We start from the raw sequence: 13,122 nt of genomic DNA, 5'->3' as shown, positions 1-13,122 counted from the left end.
TCTGAGAAGAGTGGTGGTGGGTCCATCCCTGCTGCTGGATGTTTCCACATCTTCTCCTGGCTCTAGCAGGACAGTCTTCTCACAGCCACCTCCTCTCCACGTGCACCAGCTGATCACCAGCACCACCTAAGCCTGGTGCCTCCTGCCCTGCCTTTTATCTCTTCTTATGGAAGGAAGAAAGGGGGAAAAAAAACCAAAACCACATCCCCTCACAACCAATTGGTCACTGGTCTTAGGAGGGGTAGGGAGAGCACAGCGGTGAGGCCAATGATTAGGACAAGAGCAGCACCACCTGCCCCAGTGAAGCCTGTGGAATGGGCACAAGCCAGGTGAAGCACAAGAGCTGCTCCAGGATAGACCCAAATTCTCCCTGCGGAGGGGTGCTACCCACCCCTCACTGCGGGCAGGGTGAGCCAGGGTGGGCAAAGCACATCTCCCCTTTCACCTCTGCTTTTGCTAAAGCTCCCCTTTGGCATGATACCTCCTGAGGTTACTCTGAGCCTTGCTTGTCCAGACAGCCCAAAGACTTTCTGGTTGAACGCTGTCCTTGTGTGGGATGGCGGATAGCACCTGAGCGAAACAGTGAGGAAGAGAGAGAGACAGAAACGCCGTTTCTTTTTTTTCATCCCAGACCAAGGCAGCGACACTGCCACATAACGTGGAGGAAATTAACTCTGAATCTGCCTGGTGAAAGCTATTTGTTTCCAGGTGACACCTACCCAGAGGTCACCCTACATGGTCAGCTTTCAGTTTTGGTGTCTGAAAAAGAAAACACACAAAACACTCGTGCTTTTCTCTGGCACCTAGCAACAGCGCTCAGTGCTGTGAATAAAACCAGCCCGGAGCTCTGCAGGAAGAGTACAGGAGGAGGACAAGCCCTTGGGCTAATTTACAAGGAATGAAAACACTTTCTACACAATGTCCTGACACTGTGGCAGCCATTTTCTCTACACAAAACAAATCCAATATTTGTTGTTCTTTCAGCCAGGCTTTTCCTGCCCTACAAACAGTTCCGAATTGCTCTTAAGCATCCCCTGTGCTGCTAAATTACTCGTGGCTGCTGAAGCATCCCCTCCACAGGGACGTTTAAGTGGAGGTCCCTGCTGGGCCCCGACCCGGTGGGCAGGGAGTCGGCCATGCCGTGCATGAGGTGGCATCCTCATGGGGCCATGTGGCATGCATTTGCCTCCTGAGCCTCCACAGCCGCTCCTGGCGACTGCAAGCCCCAGCCAGCAGAATCCCCTGAGATGCTGCTTTAGCATCCCAGGCAGAGCCATGATTAGGCAGACACGGGGGACCGCTGGCTCTGCCACCAAGTGGACATGGGGCACTGCTGGCTCTGCCACCAGGTGGACACAGACACGGGGCACTGCTGGGTCCGTGGGGCGCAGGGAGGCAGCACGTCACCTGCCCACCAGGGAGAGGAGCCGACCAGAGGCCCCTGCCAGCTGCATGTCCCTCTCCTTCGAAGTCTCGCAGGATGGGTCCCGGCTGGGCAGGCAGCTCCTGGAGCTCCAGCCACCCCATCCCAGCCCAACTCTCTGTCCCCTGCTCTCCTCTTCTGTCCAGGGTCCCGCAGGGACTGAGCAAAGGGTGAGACCACATCTGCAAGGAGGCAGCTGCCTTGCAAAGCCATGAGAGCCTGCCGGAGCATCTGTTCAGACTCAGAGCTGGTGACCCATTGAGAGAGGATCAAAAAAGCCCTTTCCTCATGCACCAGCTGGCAGAGGTCACCGTCTCCACACCAGGCTCAGAGCTGCAGCTTCCACCCATCCAGCCTCAACAGCACCCTCCTGCATCCCCCTGCTGACAGCAGCTCGCGGCTCTTGTGCACAACCCTAAGGAGCCCGGCATTCCCCGTACACCAGCGCTTCTTGGAGAAGGGATTGTCAGTGGCTGAGGGGCCTCGGCTCAGCAAGCTGACATCATGTGCCTGATGTTGCCAAACAAGGATGAGCTGTTGCTAGAACAATCAATTTTTAAATATCTCTCTGCCTGTTACCCTCAGCCCTGCAGTAACTATAGTAACAGTGCTCTGGGCTCCCCCTCTTCAAAGGCGCTGCAGCTGCGCCCAGGGCTGGGGGGGCTCCAGGGGCTGCGGGGGCTGGTGCCGCCTGGGCTCTGCCCTGGGATGCTCTGCAGGTCACCTCAGAGCAGCCCACCCTCCCTGCCCCGGCGGCACCGTCCTGGGCTGCCACCTCCAAACCCTGGCACTGTGACTCTGCAGACACCAGGCAGCTCCGGCCTCTCCGACTCCGGAGGAAGCGTTCCCGCGATGCCAGCGGTCCCCAGCACCCTTGGAACAGGGAATTCCCTGGGAGGGCTGACGAGGCTTTTGGGGCGCCCTACCCCCAACAAGGGGATCGGCATGGTCCTGCAAAGCGTATGTCCTCTGGCGCACGTGGCTTTTGACAATATCTTGGACAGCCTCGGCGCCTGGGCAGAGCCCACGCGTCCCAGTCCACGAGCCCGGGAGGAGCGTGGGCAGGCGGGTGCTGAGCGAGTGCCCCGTCCATCCCCAGCAGCGCCAGCCCCGGCGCTCACGCAGAGACCCTGCACGTCACAAAGCAAGAGAGAAGAGTACATCACGCTTCTCTTGTTTGCTGAGCTGAACTCAAGGATCAAGCTGTTGATACCAGGATCAGAAGCACGAGAAGGAAGGAACAGCAATGTGCGTTGCCGGAGTGGCCGATGCTGACCCCTGGGCTCCCCCCCGGCGCGCAGAGCGCTGCAGCGGCTGGCGCGGGTGCAGCAGACCTCTCTTTTCCAGCGTGGGTGCAGAGACACGGCTCTCAGGGTGCACCCTCGTCCTTTAACAGCCCTGTTCGGATGGTGATCCCATCCTCAAAGCCTGGTCTGGAGTGCAGCCTCCCACCATCTGCACAGCAGGATCACGTCTCCCTGGATGTGTGTAGGGGGGGGACTCTCTCCAGGAACCCCCTGCCCCACTGTAGGAAAGCACATCACACTGCGGTCTAGTTACCTGGCACACATGCGAGAGTACACATCTGAGGGGATGTTTACCTTGTTTCTCGCCCTACCTCCATTCTGCTCAGTAAAAATGCAAATTAAGTGTTGTCATTAAGTTCACTCTTTCTGCAATGCAAATGATTTGTGTGTTCCCTCTGTACCTGCCTGCCTCCCAGATTTAGGAGGTGGAGAACAAGGAGGGAGGTGGGTTGGCTGAATTGCAACCTTAATTGGACTCCTCCCCAGACAACACACACTGTGAATTTTTCAAAATCATATAAAACATGTAATATCAATTATTCAATCATTCTGCTAATCTCAAGGCTTCCAGAAGACCTCTAGCTTTGTATAAAAGCTATACTTGAAGTATCAATTATTGACAGCCTTGTCATCAGAGGATTAACACCCAAGAACATCTCCCTCCTGAATGCAAGCGGAGCATGCGGTGCTCCCCGAGGAGGTGTTACCTCTGCGAGCCGAAGTGCTCTTGGAGAGGCTTCATCACTGCATTTCCATCACTGCATTTGATAAATCCTGTACTATTAGATGCATTTATCCTGCTAACAACTTTGCAGTACAATTCCCAGGTTTTTTTCCTGACATTATCGAGGTCCACGTAACCAAGGTACATAAATTTACGAGATTAACACAGAAAGCACATTTGGCAATTGCGTATGCAGACAATTTCTGGCGTGTCCCGTGGGATTAGGGTCACATCTTTTGCACTCAGTGGAAGCTGAGAGGGGGCAGCCCGTGTCGCACATGAGGGTAACCACGTGCTCTGCCAGCTTCTTGTTTCCCCTTCCCCCAGCTCAAAAACGGGCAGTTGCATCCTCCACCCGAGCAGAGCCGGGGTCAAACTTCAACCTTCTCCCATAAGCCAGGTTTTATTCCTGCATGACCTTTCCCACACGCTGCTGGGCAACCTGCTCACAAAGGGCAATTCCTCTGGTATTTTCCCAGCTATTTTCCCAGGCGGGGATGCTCTCCTGGCCCTCTGCCGCTGTCGGGACAGTTTCCCGTGGCGGCAGCCCTGCAGCTGGGCAGGCACCTTCCCTGGCGCAGGGTGCACGGCAGAGAGGGGATACGGCAGATGTTTTGCACTCGTAGTTCTAAAAGCATTTGATGCAGCTGCTGCAGGCTGCGAAAAGCCAGGAGCCTGCCAGCACCACGCAGAGGGTTTGGATGCCTCCCACAGGCAGGAGGGGCAGAGAGAGTTAATTAAAATGCACTGAGCAAGTGTAAAGTTTTATTACAAGGCACAAAGGTAGGCTGGTTTCTTTCTCCAACAGACACATCTGCATAATCCAGGCTGGGCTCCTGCAGCTGCGCTGCGCTGTGCATGCTGCTGCCACCGATATTGTTTTCATCTATTTTATTGAAAAAACACTACCCAAGGTTTAAGCTGCATAACAAGCCCCGTTGCGCGGTAATGTCTTTGCTTTCTTTCTGCAGACAAATCTAACTGGAAACTCCCAGGTAGTAAGTGACCATCCTGCAGACAGGCATGCCCATCTTCTGCCACTGCCTTTTTCTGCAGAACTGGGAAACCTCGGGAACAGGCACTGTGATGGCAGGAGGGGAATTCCGGCACTGCGATGGCAGGAGGGGAATTCCAGCTCCATGGCAGGCTGCAGTTATTCCCCATGCTACCAAGCCATGCCAGCACTGTGTCACCAGGAGAAGCGAGGCGGGTAGAACTCTCCTGCACAAGTGACTGGACACTCGTGCCCTAGTGACAAGCACCAATTGCCGCAGGGAAATGAGCTGCACGTGAGTCCCAGATGAGATGGAGCCAAGAAAATATGTCGGCACCAGCAGGCTGAGACCTGCTCCATCCCAGCCAGGCACGGGAGCCAGCGCGCACCTGGGGGCTGTCTGGTCGCCCCATGTGCACTGCCAGGAGGGTGCCTGTCCCTCAGTCCCGGCCAGGGCAGACTGCAGGGGTATTTTCCAGCAGGAAGCAAATGTCAGGTGGGAGGATCAAAGGGCACTGGCACGGGCAAGGAGCAACCCAAGCTCTGGAAGCGTGAGCAGTTTGGGGCAATGCTCAGCCCCAAACTCTGCTCGTGCCCCCACTGCCAAGCAGGGAGGAGAGGACCAGCAGGAGGCAGGACTGTGGATCCCAGTCTGGCAGCACAGGAGATTGCATAAAGGGGGAAGGAGATGGTGCTGCCTCATTAATCATGATGAAGAACAGGCTTAAAGAGAGCCTGGCTTGCAGCATAGTAATTAATGAGCTCTTTAATTTTAGGCTGTAACATCCAAACTACCCCATTAGGCAAAGAGCAGCTCAAAGTGCCCTTCCGTGTGATGTCAGGGAGATGCATGGGGAGCTCTGGAGTGCAGAGCACAAGGGGCTTCTCCTCCAGCAACAGAGGTGCGCTGGGCTATGGTCTTAGCATGTCAGAGATTTAACGCCCTCCTTATCAGGTCAGCCATTCTGCTGGCCTGGAAGAAGCCAGGGATGCCCCGTGCCTTCCTGTACTGAGCTGCCAGTCCTTCTGCAGGGACTCTCGGAGTCTGCGCCTCGGGGGACTGCCGGGCTGGAGGGACCAAGATGGGAGCGCTGGAGCAAGGAGGCAACTGTTGTCTCTGCCTCTAGTCCCAAACAGAGCTCGGTGGCGTCCGCATCGCTCTGAAGGGAGGACGCCCCAGAGGACATGCATACGGCACAGGGGACTGAGCATCTACACGTATGACCTGCACATCGGCTGGTGGCATGGCTGAGCCCAGGAAACCTTCGAAACCTCAGGTGGTGGCAGGGATTGCAGCAGACAGGAGAGCGCCCAGGGTCTGTGCTCCCATTGCGGCTCGTTTCCCCAAGAAAGCATTTGCAAAAATATTTCTGGTTCCCTAGTTGAAACCCAACCCAGCCTGCCCTGTTCTGGAGTGTAAATATACTGTATATGTGAACTGGAGATTTGTCCCACATATTTTACTCAAAGACTGTATGTCTTGTCTTTTCTTTTTTTTTTAATAATGCCAGTCATAAATGTCACGTGTTGGAGCCCAGATCTCATTATTGTGAGCAGAGAAATGTATGCCATGCAATAAATTCTTTTGTGGGAAATAACCCCAGTGACTAGAGGAATTTATGAATTTATTACTCTTTGTAGGAGCCTTTCCTCCTACGACTTAAGGAGAGATCTATCATCCTACAGGAGACCTTGCAGGATCTCCGTTTGGAAACCTTTATAAGGCTTTATGTCGCATTCGCTGCCTTCACGTCCTAAGGATTCGTTCCACACGAATCACTCGTTGTAAACACGGTGTTCTGAACCCGGGTGTCAGCGCTGCCGGGGCCAGCTGTGCCGACACCGCTCCTGCACGGACCTCCTGCCACGGCCATGGCGGGGCGACTCTGTTGTCCACCAAGGCCCTTCCCCCGGCGCTCACAACCACCGCATTTGGGATGGCTGAGAGGTGGCAGGAGCCCTCGGCAGGGCAGAGCCCGCACAGCCCCACCGCTCCGAAGGGAGGATCCGAGCACATAGAGCAGACTTCCCAGGTAAGCGCGGCCCTGTGTGTCCAGGCCCTGCCATGCGGGACTCGCCTGTGATGCTCCCAGAGATTCCATTACGACAAAGCCCAAAAGCAGAGAAAATCCCACTTCTTGCTGCAACGAATCTTTGGCAGGGGCGATGGCCGTGGGAAAGGGTCATGCTGCCTTGTTGCACTGCGAGCTGTGGACCGGCAGACCTGCCACGCTTCACCATCCGTCACCCTCGAGCAGCCTGAGGAGAGGAGCCCAGCTGCAGCTACAGCCATTTCTCAGCGCTCATCAGCTCCGGAGAGAAAACCCCTGGAATAACGCGAGCAGCATCCTCTCTGCCCCCTTCTCCTAAAACCTCCCTGGCCTGCACCCTGCATCTCCCTGTGCCCTCCGCCACCACACGCCTCTTCGCAGACCTGCTCACCGGAGGAAAGCTGGGCACACTCAGCTTTTCCAGTGCCACATGACGGCATGGGCTGTGCGGACCCGCTGGGCAGAGACCCCCATCCTGAGAAGCGCAGTCCAGATGCTGGAGCCTGGAACCGGACCCCCGTGTGCTGCAAAGCCCCCTGCCCGTGGCGGAGGCTGCCTCTGCCCGGCATGGAGGGGTGCGGAGCTGCCGGCGCCGCACTGCGGAGCTGGGTCCCCGCAGCCCCGCCGGATGCCCAGGGACTGGGCTGTGCAGCTGGGATGGGGCTCAGGCTGCCTCCCTGCGCCCTCTGATGCGGCACTGTCCCAGAAAGACGGGACTCTTGGCAGAGATTACATCATTTTGATCTTCTGGGAAGTCACACGCTTTCTGGGGACACGTGGCTCACCTCCCGCGCAAGGACTGAAGCCACCAGTGTTAGCCCTGCGCCCCAACCAGGGCGGGCCTTGGGCAGTCATGATGTGCGCTAACGAAACTTCGCCCTCGCTCCAGCCTCAGCCCTCATCAGTGCCGCAGCCTCTTCTCCCTCCCAAAGTCGGCAGCTGCAGCATCGCAGGGCAGGACGGAGCTGCCTTCCCAGCCGTGCGCGAGAGAGCGGGCTGAAACCCACGGCACGGGGGGTGCAGGGCTGCGGGCCCCCTTCTCCTGCCCAAGCATTCCACGTTCTGCCGGTTTCGTGGCAACTGGGCGAGCGTGCCGCAGCGGTGGCAAGACGGGGCTGGCAAATGTGGAACATCAGAGGAGCAAATTGCATCGGTTCAGCTCCAGATAGCGCATTGGAGAGATAACTCTCCCAGCAGGACACCGCCTCAGCGCACAGGTATGGGTGCGTGGTCGCTTAATGGCAGAGCCGCTGCAAAATTATGCCTTGTTATCTCATTGTCAATTGTATTTTAATATACGTTCGAAATACTCGGAATGCAAACCTTTTCTGTAAGATTACAAAACGCTCGAGCACTTCTGCAATTTGGATGGCAGGGGATCAATTATTTGGGCATGGTTTTGCATATAATGGCCTGCAACAGATTGTAAAGTTTCTCAGTTAGCGAAGCAATTATGAATACTGAATACAAACTAATGGCTAGAGAGTGGTGGAACGGGGCCATCTGGACTCAGAGACACGCTTCTGGCTACGAGGGGAAGGGGCGAAGGGAGGGGACTCCTTCAGCTGAATGCCGTAAGTACTTGGATTAGTGTGTGATCTTCACGGAGCCTGCTGTAGCAGAAAAGACGTGGTGCAAGCAACAGCGCCCAAGAACGAAAATAAACATAAACATAAACATAAATACAAATACAAATGTAAAAACAAGAAAGAGAGAGAAGTGTTGGAAATTGTTCTGCCAAGAAAGAAGTTCAGACTTCACTTCCACGTGATTCCTGTTTATTCCAGAAGACCAGATCACTTCATTCATTTAATGATTCAAAACAGATTATTTTCAAAAATCCTTCAAAGCTTTCACAAACAGACTCCCATCCAGCCAAAACCCAGCTGGCAAAGCTCCTGGGTGTGAGGACAGATTTATTTATCACTTCTCAGCAATGAATATTCGGGTTTATTTTGTTGAAAAGGGAAATAAGTCAGGGGTTTGACCATCCAAAGTGGCAATCACCGCCCTAAAACAACAGAACCGAGAATGATTGCCATGAAGGGCTCCAGAAACTGCCTTATTTATGGCACCTTCCCAACACAAGGTTCAGGTGTGCCGTTCCTGGGCTGTCTCCAGCTGTAGCTGATCGGTCTTGGGATCCCCAGCACATCCAGGCTCTCATCCTGCTCCCCAGCACCGTGCCCAGGGCATCATGCCACCTGCATCCCTCCAGTGGCCCACAGACCCGCCGGTGCGGTGCTTCTCCGCAGTGTTTTACCACCATCACGCCTGCACCCGAGCCCGGCACAGCTGGAAGCATCCCTGCATGAGAGCCCCTGGGATGCCGGAGCGGCCTCGTGGGCAGGGGCACTGCCCCGCTCCGCGCACCGCGACACGGCTTGGAGCTGCAGGTTTGATTTCTCGTGTTTTTCAATCCATTCATAAAAAATGCATGTGGGGTGAAAGGTTTTACACAGCAAACAGGCCCGAGATTTAGGGCTACAAATGTCAGATTTCACAACGCTCCGTCTGTAAAACTGCTCGGATGAAAGTCAGGTCACCAGTAGCATGAACCAGGGGATGGGGCCACAGATTTCCTAGAAGTAAATGAAAATGACATCAGGGGTTATTTTTCTCCTACTTTTAAAAATTAGCCTAGCAGGAACATCAAAGTAATCCATGAGTCTGGTCATTCCTGTAACATGTTGGTATAAATCAAAACCGAAACTGTGGTCGAGTCAGGTAGAAAATCATCTTACAGAGACATCCGACTGAGCTCAGCAAAGGAGAAAAGGCTGACACAACATCTTTAAACATTTTTAATTACCCTGTCAAACTGACAATTATAGAGCTAATTATTAGGAAGACAATACCAGATATACTGAATAGCACATCAACAGTGTTTTTATGTAATTATGCAATTTAATGAATTGAAGGCTACAGTAATGGACTATATCTGGTTAATTAGGGACTCCCTTTCTGCTAATAATGCCATTTATTTTCAATCCACTATATTTGTTTTTTTCTGTAAAACGAGGCATATTTCCACAGATGAAGGATTCTTCACAGCAGTTCATGTGCCCCTGCCGTTATTTATGGATACGCAGATTTTTGCAGGGGGGTGGGTGATGAACTCCAGCTGGCTTCTCTTTCGTTTTCCAACTTTGCCATATTCTCTAGGGGTTAATTCCATCTTGGGGCTGGGCTCCTGCCACTTTGCTGCTCCTCCTGGCATCCTCCTCCCCCGAGAGCCCTGGTCCAAGCCCCCGCTGCAAACCCAGCCCCGTGCCAAGGTGCGCAGGGAGGGACAGACCCTTTCTCGGGCCAGGAGGTCCCCAGCGGCACACGGACGGGTCGAGGCCGCCCATCTGGAGCTCTTGCAGGACGTGTGGGAGGCTGGTGAGGAGATGCCCAGGTGGACCCTGCCCAGCAGCACCCTCCACACCTGCAGCAGCACCCACGCCTCGGTCAGCCCCCCAGTGCCGCTCCTGGAGCCCCTGGGAAATGTGCACAGGTACATGGGGCTGGCCCCCGGCACAAGCCACGGGAAGGAAAATAAATAATATAAGCATTTTCCCTTGCAGATAAAATTTTGGAGGTTTCAAGCCTCCTAATTCCTCATTGTTGAGTGAAAATTGTCTGATAAATTATTAATTGTATTTTAAATGTACCCACAGAAACCATTTTAATTCTTTTTTTTCTCTTTTTGGAAATAATTAAGCTGTTTAAATTCTTTAATCACTTGAAAATATTTCCCGTTAATTGATACCTGGAGGGGAGGGGCCCTGCCTGCTTCGGGAGACTCCAAAGGGAGGAACTGGTTGTGGAAAACTTCGCGGCCACACTCCATCACTGGGCCAGACCCTCTTCCCGCAGCATTCCCTAGGCGGGTGCTGCCATGCCAGCCTGTCCCCAAGGAGAAGACGCTCTAAAGAACAGGACCGGTCCCCGTATTTGTACGTGTCAGCTTGTACTCACATCGCCTCCCTCCTTTCACAGGTCCTTATCACCGAGGCTGTTCTGCATTATCTTGCATCCCGTTTTCCTCCCCCAAAAGCAGGGCTGTCCGGCACCAGCACAGACCCCCGAGCTCTGTGCTGCGAGTGCAGCAGCAGCAATGGGGAGCAGCTGGTGAAGCCAACCTTTCCACCCCTCCAGAGCCCCTGAGCACGGGCAGGTTGGGGGCGAAGGGCAGAGGAGCCCCATGGGACCAAAGCAGAGTGGCAATGGGTCTCCTCTGCGCTGAAGCAAACCTTCAGCCCCATTGCTGCTGGCTCGGCTCTGCTCCCCCAGCCCCAGTGCAGAGCTCTTTGGTGACCCCCGGCGCAGGAACCAGGTTGCCTCTCTCTGTCACCTGTTCCTCCAGAGCTGGCTGGGAGACGCTGAGCAGAGCCAGCCTGGCTGTTCAGGAGTACAAACGAGAAGCACTGGGAACATTGTTCTTGCCGTAAACGTGAGCTGGGATGTGCAGCCTGCAGACTGTGATAACCCCGGGTAGCCTGCTCCAGTGGGAAGCACAATGCGGCAGTAAAGGAAAATACAAGAGGAAAATATTGCTAAAAAAACCGCTGTAACATTTCAGAAGGAAAAAGGAAAACCGCACTATCTTAGTAAACCTGTCCCTAATCAGAACAGCAACACTAATGGCAGTGCAGGAGCCCTCCCGAGTCCCAGCTCAGCTCCAGTCAATGATTGTCACCCGGCTGCCCCGTGGGAAGGGGGATTTGTGCAGAGAGACATCCCCAGGCTGGGAGGGGGCCAGGTCACAGCACGTCCCATCAGCCGCTCCTCGTTACCCGGCCACTGATGCTCAGACACTCAGCATCAAGGGCTGGCCCCAGCCAGTTGCACCAGCACATCACAGCATCAACCACTAGCAGAAAACCACGCTTAGGATTAACAAGCAGCCGTACAGAGAGCCACCTCAGGGGACGGGACATGTAATCCTGGACACACATCACGGCAGGATGGAGCCTTGGCTTTAGCATGGAGAGGACACTGTGCACACAGAGCGAGGCAGCCCGTGAAGGCACTAACTGTCCCTGCAGGCTTGTGGCAGAACATGGAATCTGACTGAGAGCACCACTGAGGATGGATGAGCTGTAAAAAATGTCGGCCAGGAAAAGAAAAGAGTGGTGGAGACCAGGACCGGGAAAAAGTGAGGTCTGGAGAAGGTATTCCTTAAGGACAAGAGAAGGTAAATTAGACGCCAAGAATGAAAAAGATGCATCTGGGACAGCAGCTGTTGATGTATAGAAAAGAACTTTAAAATTGCACTCGCCCCATCACTTTTGCAGACAAAATTGTTGAACTGCTACCCCTTGCTCTCCTGCGGATGCACAGCAGCGGGAGCTGCAGGTGACACAACGCCCACAACCCAGGAGCAGCTGGGGCTGGACAGTCTCCTCCTGCCTGTGCACAGAGGAGATGCCTACCATGGCTGAGGGGACCCAAATGGGAACAGAGATACAAGCTAAATTTGGGCAAAATTGTTGCCCACCTTGACTAAGTGGGCAATAGAAAGAAACTCAGTTGAGAGGTTGTGTAAAGCCACTAGCAAAGGGTGTGCTTGGATCCCAGGCACGAAACTGCTCGCTGCAAGGGCACAGCAACCCACCAAAGATGGGTTTGAAGACATGGATGGTGAAGCTTCTGCTGTCTCCCTGAGTCAGGCGGAGCCACTGTCACCACAGGTGATTGCAGGCACTGCTTCATGTGCTGCCCACCTCCGAGGGGAAAGCTCAGCTCCTGGCTTTTCACCCCTCCTTAAGGCAGAGGTGCAGGGACTGTAATCCTGACAGTCAGCCCACGCGCCATCTGCCAGGCTAAAACAGCCCCGCTCTTTTGCTTTGGTCTCAGTACCTCATTTAACTCTTGTTACGGAAGGGGTTGGCATAGCTAAAACCAGCAGTGTTTCACCCCAGCAGCAGTGGGAAATGTCATACTAATGGATCAGCTTCCTCAGTTTCTGGGGATTCGCTGATCCTTTCGAGGGAGGTACCAGTATGTCGTTAAAGCAGGTCATACTGCTGAGCGGGAAAAGGCGAAGATGCCAAATTAAATTGTCTAGTGGCCAGAAACACAAAGAACTTAAGGAGAATGAAGGAAGAGCCTCTTCTTGCACTAGGCATTGGTGGAACTTGCAGACTGCGCGAGAGCCTTCTGGCCCACAAGGTGGATGCTGGGGCCAGCTCCCCTCCAGGGCCAGGCACCCCAGGGCATGGGGGAGGCAGGCAGTCCTCCCTTCTACAAAGTGCTGCAAGACCTGACAAATGAAAGCACCAAATCCATCTTATCGCATTTGCAGTTTACTGGCATTAATGGCACAAATATTTGGCACGTGACTTCCTTGCCGAGTTTTACTCGCTTTGCCTAGCGTGCACACCCAAACACACTAAAGGACTCCCCATCTAAGTGAAAGCTGTTGTTAGGAAGGAAGAAATTCAATAATGTACTTGTAAATTAATAAAATCCTGGCAATTGTGAAAACATCCTGGGCTTTTGCTGGCCTGGAGATTTATTCAGTCCTGCTGGCTTCCCAGCTGAGGCAGAAAAAATCATAAACCTGCCAAGAGAAATGCCTCTGCAAAATGTTCCAGGCTCAGCTATAACATTCCTCTACCTGCTGGCACAGCAGC

The 13,122-nt window shown here is 54.1% G+C and overlaps 1 long non-coding RNA gene across 1 annotated transcript in view; it reads right to left on the bottom strand.

Moving 5' to 3' along the window:
- Window positions 1-8,485: 8,485 nt before the first annotated feature.
- The window catches only part of LOC134519901 (uncharacterized), a 109,461-nt gene continuing 104,824 nt past the window's right edge, over window positions 8,486-13,122 (bottom strand). The window contains exon 5 of the long non-coding RNA XR_010072326.1: window positions 8,486-9,081. This is a non-coding gene — a long non-coding RNA (uncharacterized LOC134519901). The remainder of the gene's footprint in view (window positions 9,082-13,122) is intronic.

Source organism: Chroicocephalus ridibundus, chromosome 8 (assembly GCF_963924245.1).
Source record: "Chroicocephalus ridibundus chromosome 8, bChrRid1.1, whole genome shotgun sequence".
Lineage (NCBI taxonomy): Eukaryota > Metazoa > Chordata > Aves > Charadriiformes > Laridae > Chroicocephalus > Chroicocephalus ridibundus.
Note: the sequence above shows the minus strand (reverse complement) of the source record. Positions and strands in the feature narration are given on the sequence as shown.